Source organism: Lathyrus oleraceus, chromosome 4 (assembly GCF_024323335.1).
Source record: "Lathyrus oleraceus cultivar Zhongwan6 chromosome 4, CAAS_Psat_ZW6_1.0, whole genome shotgun sequence".
NCBI classification, from domain to species: domain Eukaryota; kingdom Viridiplantae; phylum Streptophyta; class Magnoliopsida; order Fabales; family Fabaceae; genus Lathyrus; species Lathyrus oleraceus.
In genome coordinates, this window is record NC_066582.1 from 253,305,651 (window position 1) to 253,315,606 (window position 9,956).

General features: G+C 38.0%; 1 long non-coding RNA gene across 1 annotated transcript; it reads right to left on the bottom strand.

Annotated features, from left to right (window-relative positions):
- Nucleotides 1-8,112: 8,112 nt before the first annotated feature.
- LOC127135417 (uncharacterized) lies at nt 8,113-9,426 on the bottom strand. The gene is made up of 2 exons (XR_007808546.1): nt 8,758-9,426; nt 8,113-8,470 (listed from the first exon to the last, which is right to left on the bottom strand). It is a non-coding gene; the product is annotated as an uncharacterized LOC127135417 (long non-coding RNA).
- Nucleotides 9,427-9,956: the final 530 nt, after the last annotated feature.

The window sequence follows — 9,956 nt, forward strand, 5'->3', positions numbered from 1 at the left end:
GTGGCATCACCAAAGGGTTGGTGGAAAGGATGATCATCATCAGAGGGCTGATGGAAAAGTAGTTGTCATCGTCAATGGGTTGACGGAAAGAGACTTCATTATGGAGTGGCATCACCAAAGGGTTGGTGGAAAAGAAACCTCACTAGGGAGTGGCATCACCAAAGGGTTGGTGGAAGTAGTTAAAAGAAGTCATCACCAAAGGGTTGGCGGAAAAAGGTAAAGAAAGACATCACCAAAGGGTTGGTGGAAAAGAAACCTCACTAGGGAGTGACATCACCAAAGGGTTGGTGGAAAAGAAACCTCACTATGGAGTGGCATCACCAAAGGGTTGGTGGAAAAGAAACCTCACTAGGGAGTGGCATTACCAAAGGGTTGGTGGAAAATAAACCTCACTATGGAGTGGCATCACCAAAGGGTTGGTGGAAAGGATGATCATCATCAGAGGGCTGATGGAAAAGTAATTGTGATGTTATGTATGCGTATGATGCATGTTAATGGAAATTTCTCGTTTTTGTGAGAAAGCTTTTGGATATGCAACTTCCTGATTTGACAGGAAAGTTATGCGTGTTAATTGTATGCAGTGCATGTGGTAATGCAAGAGGATTATTGGTTGTTTTCTGGATTGATCTCCCTTTTTGAAGGTGAGATTTTATGGGTACCAATGTTGATTGGATTTGAGTTTATGAAGATGCCAGCAAAATGGACTTTCAATGGTTGCCAATATGGATTGGACTTTGGTTTTGGAGATGCCAATAGGGATTGGACTTTGGTTTTGGAGATGCCAATAGGGATTGGACTTTGTTTTTTTGGTAATTGCCAATTTGGATTGGACTTTGGTTGGTGAAAGGTTTTGACTTCCCGACATTCTGTATTTTGACGATGTGATGATCAAAAGATAGATGTGGATGCTTTTGGTGCCCCAAGTTTGATCCTTTGTCGATAAACTGTGTGCTTGTTCTTGAGAGAACCTCAACTTCTTTGCCTGAAATGCCTTGATGGTTTATAAATAATTTTGTGAGCGTAGCGACGTAATCAATGCATGATGATTGTGATTTTGCTCTGCCCCAAGGCTCTTTAGAACTTGTCTGCCCCAGTGTGCAAGGATTAACCTTTTGAAAGGAAATCCTGGGAACGATTATACCATGGCTTGAACCAATTTGCCCCAGTGTATGAGTCTTTCTATAATTTTCCCTTAATTTAGATTTTGAAAGGCTTGCCCCAGATTGACTGAGTATGTTGTAATAATTTGCCTCCTTGATCCACTGATGCTTGGGGATTTTTTTTGACTGACCAATTCATAGTCACTGGATGCCATGCCCCTGATCCATAGGGTTAGGAAGTAGTCTTGATTCGGGTCAGCACCGACGAATGATCAAGTTCCTCTGATTGCTTCTTTGAAGTTCCTTGATATCAAGTACTTACTTGCAGTTAAAATTGTTTATTTAATCAATGGTAATTTTAATGTGATATTCATGCAGGTTTGAAAAATCATTTATTGAAGTGATGTGATAGTGTGTGACGAATGATCCATTAGATCAAACACATTGCTGATTTAGCTAGTGTGTGAAAGATACAGTGAGAATATGATACCAATACAGGTGATTAGCAAATATTTAGGAGTCGGTTTACGCAACCTTGTTGTAGTATGCTTTCACAATAAACCCTACCTCAATTAGGTCTTTTAAGGGTTGTAACGTGGCCTGGTTCATGGTTATTGAAACAAAAGATGTAAGGCTCAAGTTTTGTTTTAACCCACCCCTTCTTCATGATGATCTCCAACCCTACGCTCAGTTAATTCAACATACACATTTGTCCTTTTGAAGGTGTAAGGATAAAGATGAGGATTCAAGATTCACTTGAAATGACAGTCACCTTATTTTGCTCTTCATGGATGTTGGTGACCCTTTGATTCTTGACATGGTGGTCACTGAATCTTGTTTTGTTTTGTTGAGGTTTTTCATTACCTCTTTTGATTTTTGCTTTGATCCCTAACTTTTGCCTGGACTGCTTTTTGAAGCTTTTTAGTCCACCGGGACTGCCCTAATTTTTGCCTAAGTCTCCTTTTTGGGTGTTCGACTTAGCGGGCTCTTTCTTTGATTTTTTTTTGAAAGATTATGACTGCCAAGTCATTGGTCATTGAAGAACAACCGACATAACTTTGGTATTTTTCAAGGTTACTTCGACAGTTGGGGATGTGTGCGAAGAATGGCATGTGGTTGATCCTCATACGGGATGTCTCATCTTGTAATTTGAATGCGTAGTCAAATTAACTGAACACTACCTTGCCCCAGGTTAAATGTAAGGGTTTGTAAATCCGAAAGAAACTCCTACTTCTAGGCTCGAAGTGGTTGACTAGGGATTAACTCCTTATCTCTCCAGTGTTTGGGGATTTGAAACAATGCCTGTACATCATCAGCAAGGTTTTATCCGAAAGCATACAGTCAGCAATTATGGGTATTTTTTCGTCATCCTCCCTTCAATCTTTTCTAAAACAACAGTTTGATAAGTGAATGGGAGAAATATTTTTTATATCAATAGAAAAAACGAGTGAATACGAAAGGATTCGTTCAAAACATGCATAATCATTTCATTAATATTACCATTAAAGGAAATCAACAATACTTGAAAGCAGATAAGTACTTAACATGCAAAGAAAAATACAAATGAAATACGAGGAGTAGCCAAATGGTTGCCAGTGTAGAGGAAACTCTCTCGTGTTTGGTTCACTGTTGGGCTATCCTTCTTCATAGTGGTGGTAGTTCTGCTCGTCGAGACTAGTATGACAATCATCTTCAGACATATTCTCGGAAATCTCTTCCACGGTTTGGACTGATGGACCTGCATAGCTAGGCGAAGAAGTATTATTGATTTGCAAGCTTCGAGGCGCAAATGAGAACATCTTGGAATCAAGCAGGGTTTGTACCTCACTCTTGAGCACCTTGCAGTCTTCAGTTGAATGCCCTTGTGCCCCAGCATGGAAGTCACATCGAGCATTGGCGTCAAAGCCTGGTGGATATGGAGGACTTACTAGTTTTATCTCCTTTGGCACTATCAGTCCTCTCTTGATCAAATATGGAAGTAATTGACTGTATGGCATTGGAAGCGGATCGATGTGTCTCTCTGGCTTCCTTGGCCTTTGTTGAGCATGCTGACGATGCTGATGCAGAGTATTCTGCCGTTTGTATGGCTGTTGAGGTGGAATCCATCGTTGATATTGAAGAGGTCCTTGAGTTGTAGGATACTGACCATGTGGAGAGAATGATGTCTGGTGTGAAGCTTGTGGAGCTTCCCAGACTGCGTTAATTTCAGCTTCTTCTTCCTTTTGGGAACTAGGAATAGATTCACTCTCCATGCTCTGGCTATTTGAGGCGCATTGGATTTTTCCACTTTTGAGGCCATTCTCAATGCGTTCTCCAATTGACACCAAGTGAGCGAAGTCTGATGCTGCACTGCTAATCATCCTTTCGAAGTAAGGGCTTTGCAAGGTATCCCTGAATAATTCCATCACTTCTTTGTCTAAGAGTGGTGGTTCAACGTGAGCTGCTAACTCTCTCCATCTTTGGGCATACCCTCTGAAGGATTCGTTGCTCTCCTTATATAAGGCTTTCAACTGCATGCGATCGGGAGCCATGTCCAAATTGTATTTGTACTGCTTCAAGAAGGAGTTAGCTAGGTCCAACCATGAGTGAATGTGACTCCTTTCTAACTTCATATACCAACTCAATGATGCCCCAGTCAAACTGTCCTGAAAATAGTGAATCATTAACTTATCATTATGGGCATGAGAAGTCATTTTGCGGCAAAACATCACCAAATGGTGCTTTGGACAGCTATCCCCTTTGTATTTCTCAAATTCTGGTACTTTGAATTTTGGGGGTATAACTAGGCCAGGTACCAAACACATGTCTAAGGCACTCTGTTCAATAGTATCTTGTCCTTCTATGGCTTTGAGTCTTTTCTCTAGCACGCAACATCTTTTAGCAATCTCATCATCTTGTGATTGTTCAGTATTAACCACAAGGCTTGTCCCATGGGAATCTGGCACAGAGAATGCAAAGCTATGATACTCAACATCATCATGATATGAGGAACCCTTATTTCGAACAATATGACGTTCTTGTACAACCGAGTTATTAACTGGGGTTTGCACAGGCCGAGGTTGGGTAAGATCATTTACTGGAGGCGGAACTACATTCTCAATAACTGCAGCTTGCTGAATGTTGTCCTCCCTCTTTGCCAAAGCCATCATAGCCTCTACAAGTTGGTCTATCTGATTTTTCATCGAGTCAACATCTCCTCTTAATGCAATATGGCTTTGCTCCAACGGATCCATAATCTTTCCAGAACTACTTCAAGTCTGATACGAATGTCGGGAATTCAACTGCGGGTTATGGACAAAGGATGGGATGAGTTTTTTTTGTTTACGGAGATGATATGCAATTCATGCTGATGAGATGAGAATGCGTGAAATTTTGTATTTAGGTATGCAAAGGAAATGTAATTCAGGTATAGTTAGGATCCAGGATATCACGAGGATCATATGGTACACCCTATAAAGAGGTTCTATGTTCTCTACCCCACACACAAAGGATGGCTCCTAAGGTTATCCAGTTTCATGATACGAACTTAGAGTCATGGACCAAGTTCAGTCTTCCATCGCAATAATGGGCTAGCCACATTGAAATGGAAGTTCTGAATCGGTCTACTCTAAGTGGGATCCTCATATTGTTCGAACAGGGTGTACACCCTTCGGTTCAATACTACACGATCGCCAATCATGAAGACGGACTTCAGTTTAAGATGAGGTTCCCAGAGTCATGGACCATGTTCAACGTTTCCTCGCAATAATGGGCTAGCCATATTAGGATGGAAATTCTGAACAGATCTACTCTAGGTGGAGTTCTCGTATTGTCCCAATGAGGTGTACACCCCCCGGTTCAATACTACACAACTCCGGGTTCTAAGTTCTTCTCAAAGCTCGGGTATGGAGCTTATCTCACAACATGTGTCAGAAACCATAGATCACCCAACATAATAGCAGAATAAATCACATAGCATAAATAATGCAACAAGATATAAAGAAGTAATAAGGAAGAAAACAATATTTTAACATTCATAGCAATTTGAACTAAATTAGGTCTGACTCTCTCTAGCATGGAGCTAAATGTCCCCAGCAGAGTCGCCATCTGTCGCATCTCGAAAAATGCGATTCCTCGCGATGGTCGCGGAAAAATTAGTTCGAACAGAGTCGCCACCGAACTTTATTTATCCCAATGAAGGAATAGGAAAATATCGATAAAACCTTTGAAAAATAGAATAATGGTCGTCGCAACCATATTCGGGTTCGGGAGTCGATTACGCAAGGGGAAGGTATTAGCACCCCTCACGTCCGTTGTACTCAACGGGAACCTTTTAAAAAAATGGAATAATGGTCATCACAACCATATTCGGGTTCGGGAGTCGATTACGCAAGGGGAAGGTATTAGCACCCCTCACGTCCGTTGTACTCAACGGGAACCTTTTAGTCCAATTTGCTATTTGAATGTTAATTACATGTTATTTGCTTTTCTTCGGGTAATTAGAATTGATGATAGATATGGGTGAAGACCTCAGGAGGGGAAATGGGAGGTTTTTTATTAGTGTGCTCGCGAAGATATAGCAATCTCCTGCCTACGTATCCTTATGGTGCAATAAGGAAATCAGAGCATTCGTAGTTCGGGGAACTACGGTTTGTTGGTGTCTTTTAATGAACGACTGTATGGATCGCGTCCTAAAGGCTAAACGCTGGCTTGTCTACTCTCGGCGGAGGCTTAAGCACTGGTTTGTTGTGCGCATTAGAAAGGATTGACAGTGTTCTTTTGAAAAGGTTTTGGTCACACGGGGGTGACGAGTTGAATTGATGTGTTTGGGTGTTTTGTTTGGTTTCAATCGCGCGGGGGCGAGAAGTTAGGTTTGATTTGTTGAAGATGTTTTTTGGAGAACGACGAAAGGTTGAGCAATGTGGTGTTCACCAATTGTTCAATTCTTTCGAGGAATAATAAGGCGTCCGCCTTTTATTCCTTTTTCGCTCGAATTATTTTGAAAGTTTGTTTGTGGATGTTGAATACGCACAGTAGTGAGGCGTACGCCTCCTACTTGCTTATTCAAGGGATAACGAGGCGTACGCCACCTATTCCTTTATCCAAGTTTATTTAGCGTGTTTTAGTCGGAAGTCGATAATTTGTGCAATATGGCGTACGCCAATTATCCAAATAATCGAGAGATGGTGAGGCGTACGCCTCCCCTCTTTTATCATCCGAGGTTTAAATTGTAAAAGATAATGTTTGGATATCGTATTTGATTTGTGAAAATAATTTGTATTTTGATAGGCTTTAATTCGATGACGAAGATTCGGGCAATATGGCGTACGCCAATTATTCGAATAATCGAGAGATAATGAAGCGGATGCTCACTATTCTCCTTTTCATCTGAAATATGGAATTAAAAGGATTTGGAATTTGTTGTAGAATTTGTAATTTGAAATTGTATGATTATTAGGGTTTTATTTGAATGACGAAGATTCGAGCAATGTGGCGTACGCCAATTATTCGAATAATCGAAAGATAGTGAGGCGTACGCCTCCTATCCTCTTTTCATCTGAAATATGGAATTAAAAGGATTTGGAATTTGTAGAAATGTTTTGAAATATTATGATTTGAAGTTGTTGGGTTAAGGTTTAATCGGGTGACAAGAACTCGCGCAATATGGCGTACGCCAATTATTCGAATGCTTGAGAAATAGTGAAGCGTACGCTTCCTATCTCCTTTTCATCCCAAGTTATATTTAAAAGAGAAAAATCTTTTAGAAGTTGAATGGTTTGAAAATTGATTTGAGTTTAGAAATTATATTTGATTTTGGAAAAGTGATTTGAAATTGTGTAATTAAGGTTTAATCGGATGACAAGAACTCGCGCAATATGGCGTACGCCAATTATTCAAGTGCTTGAGAAATAATGAAGCGTACGCTTCCTATCTCCTTTTCATCCCAAATTTTATGTTTAATGGGAAATTCTTTTGGAATTGAGTTGGTTTGGAAAAATGGTTTGAATTTTGTATGATTATTAGGGTTTAATCGGGTGACAAGAACTCACGCAATATGGCGTACGCCAATTGTTCAAGTGCTTGAGAAATAGTGAAGCGTACGCTTACTATCTCCTTTTCATCCCAAGTTTATGTTTGAAAGAGAAAAAACTTTAGAAGTTAAATGGTTTGGAGAAATGCTTGAATTCATGTTGATTGAATAAATGAATTTTATTTAGTGTATTATTTCATCTACTCGATTAATCAATAACCAAGTAGGTTTCATTGTAAGGAAGCCCAAGAGTAAGCTATGTGAGGTTGATGGCGATGCGAAGAGCAATCGACTTACAAGGGTGTTTTTTAAAGAGGGCTCGACATTAAATCGAGAATTGTATGATTTGTGCTTTTTGAAATTGGTTTGAATCGATGGTGAATTGGAATGAAATTGAATTAAAAATGATTATGAAATGATGATGGAAAAGAAAATCCTTTAATTATTATCAAATTTTACTTAAGTTGATTAATCGAATTAATTAAAACTAATTATCAAAATTATTTAATTATCTCAAATAATTAAGTTAATTAAGATTAATTAATTAAAAACAATTAATCAAACAAAAATTCAATTAATAATAATTTTTATGAAAAAAACAAATTAGTGACAACTTTGATTTATAAAAATTGAATCGGTGACAAAATGTGCTTATAAACCGGTTTATACATGGCGGCAATTGGAACTCCGCATGAGATCGAAACACGGTGAAGAATATACAATTGATGTATTTGGAATTTTGGCGGTATATCGGCATGAAGCTACCGGATCCGCGAATGGAAATTTTAATTTTATTGTAAAGCAATAGAAACCAGTTATATTTACAAAATTCATATTTCAACATTTCACAACGTGTAAAAGAATTTTAGATCCTAAAAAAGCTACCCCGCAATGTAATTAACAATCAATTGGCAAGAGGATTATAACTTTATGACTAAAATCTAGCCCAAAATTAATCAACAAGCATATTCTGTTTAGCATTCTACTTAATCAAATACCAGCTGATAAACACAATCTTTGATTTTAAGGTACCAACACAATTAAGGTTCAGGACAATCAGCAAGTGGTGAGAAGTTTTTCAATAGCAAAACAATGTCATCATGGTAAAAAAAACGGAAAGAATAGGTACTCGGTAACATGGGTACGGCTTTATAATACAAGAAGAGAGAAAAAAAAAAGAAAATGCTTGGAAGCTACAAGATACAGTTTATGCATATTACAGTACTGCGAAACAAATTTCACACATTGTATTACAGAATGGAAACTAAACAGTCACCATAAAAACTTTCAACTTTTCAACTTCACAATACCAATTCCAAGCAACAAATAGCAGAACGAATGCTAAAACTTCAAGAAGCAACTGGAAAAAGAAAGCCAGCATATCATCGACACGAACTTAATTCGAATCGTTATCAACATTGCGGTGATTATCATAAAACAAAGAACATCAACGATACAGAGTAACAATATTCAGAAATTTTTTACCATTCTCACCGAAATTTTAACACAGAATATGTTGATAACATCTACAACTAGAACAAATCGGAAGATAGAAAAAGCACAAACACGCACATGACCCAAATATATCAAATACTGTCATGAAATAATCAAAATTCTAAATAAGCTTAAATCGATATGTTACCGTACAGATGAATAGTTGCCAAGAGTTTATTTCAGAAGATTATCATCATGGGGTTCTTCAAATCCACTTATCCACGGTACATCATCAAAATAAGTTCGAACGGCAATCGACTTATTGAAGTGATCTGAAGCCAAAACCTTTAACTTCGAGCAGAGTTGGAGAACCGAAGCTCAGCCATTCTTCGATGTTGTTGTTGTTGGATGAAACGCAGAAGAGTGAGGGATGAAGGCGGATAGCACGCGTTGGTTTGTGACACAGGGTCATCGGCGGATAACGAAGCGGTGGGGTGTGGTTTCGGTTTCGACGGCGGAAAGGGTTTGGTGGTTTTTGGTTGTGCGAGCTTGAGCTCGTGGCGGTGGAGATCGTGCGGAAGGTTTTGTGGTGTGTGCGACTGAGAGAGACAGAGGGTTTAAGGTTGAAGGTGAGTTACGATGAAGAAGAGGGAAAGTTCTATTTTTTTATTTTTTCCTCTGTTTTTTAGAGAGTGAAAGATGAGGGATTTTTTTCAGAGAGAGATGTGAGTAGTGAATGGTGTCTGCGAGAGTGAGGGAGCTGGGTGATTCAAATAGGGATTCTCCTTTTTCTTTTTTTTCTTTTTTTCTTTTCTTTCGTACAGTAGAGAGAGAGGAGAGGTAATGGAGAGTGAGTGGAGCAGACAGAAATTGTAGTGGAGAGAGACGTTAGGATTAGAGAGATTTTTTTGTTTTTTATGTGGAGGGAATCCAATGCAACAATAATATATTTTAATTGCTATAATAAATAAAAACTAACTAATAATTAATTTAAATTATAAAATAAAACTCTAACTAATGTTTTAAAAACTAACTAATATTTTAAAACTAACTAATAAAAAACTAATTAATATCTAAATTAACTAATATTTAAAAACTAACTTAATATTTAAAAAACTATTCTAATTTCTTTAAAAAAATATCAAAAAAAATATTTGATCAATTACAAAAAGAAATCGAATGCAAATTTTGTTCGAAAAAGAAATCGAACTGGTCACACTAAAATTGTCAGGACAAAATATACTTATTAAAAATACAGTCTTTCCTCAAATTTTAACGATTCAACCGATTTTTCTGTATTCTCAAATAAATTCATTCTGACTGACGTTTTAGGTGTTATTCGTGATGCAATGTATGCAATGGTATGTATATGATGCAAAAAATGAAATCAATTCTGTGAAAATTTAAATATG